At 41.4% G+C, this 660-nt stretch overlaps 1 protein-coding gene across 3 annotated transcripts in view; it reads right to left on the bottom strand.

The window, feature by feature from the left end:
- The window catches only part of chchd6a (coiled-coil-helix-coiled-coil-helix domain containing 6a), a 75,381-nt gene that overhangs the window by 49,496 nt on the left and 25,225 nt on the right, over positions 1–660 (bottom strand). The gene's annotated exons all lie outside the window — the stretch shown is intronic.

Genomic DNA, 660 nt, shown 5'->3' with positions numbered 1-660 from the left:
TATATATATATATATATATATATATATATATATATATATATATATATATAAACTAGTCCATGCATTTGTTACTTCCAGGCTGGACTACTGTAGTCCCTTAAGACTCTCCAGCTGATCAACTGAGTAAAGACATCATATTTCTCCTGTATTAGCTTCTGTGCATTGGCTTCTTGTAAAATCCAGGATGGAATTTAAAATCCTACAAAGCTCTAAATGGTCAAGCACCATCTTATCTTGAAGAGCTCTTAATGCCTTATTGTCCCACTAGAGCACTGCGCTCCCAGAATTCAGAGTTACTTGTGATTCCTCGAGTCTCTAAAAGTAGAATGGGAGCCAGGGCCTTCAGCTATCAGGCTCCTCTCCTGTGGAGTCAGCTTCCGGTCTGAGTTCGGGGGGGGCAGACACTGTCACCACATTTAAGAGTAAACTTAAAACTCTCCTCTTTGACAAAGCTTATAGTTAGAGAGTGATGAGTCGCAGCGTCGGCCTAACCCGGCCCACCTTCTTTTCATCATAGTTACCAGATTCATCTACCATATAATCAATAATAGAATAAAACTATAGAGGGGCAGGGCAGTACAGCCCGACCAGGCTAATGTCTTTACCCTGTCTCTCTTAGTTATGCCGTAATAGTTTTAGACTGCCGGGGGACTTCCTTTG

Source organism: Etheostoma spectabile, chromosome 7, assembly GCF_008692095.1.
Source record: "Etheostoma spectabile isolate EspeVRDwgs_2016 chromosome 7, UIUC_Espe_1.0, whole genome shotgun sequence".
NCBI classification, from domain to species: domain Eukaryota; kingdom Metazoa; phylum Chordata; class Actinopteri; order Perciformes; family Percidae; genus Etheostoma; species Etheostoma spectabile.
The sequence above is the reverse complement of the archived record's forward strand: the minus strand, read 5'-3'. Positions and strand labels throughout refer to the sequence as shown.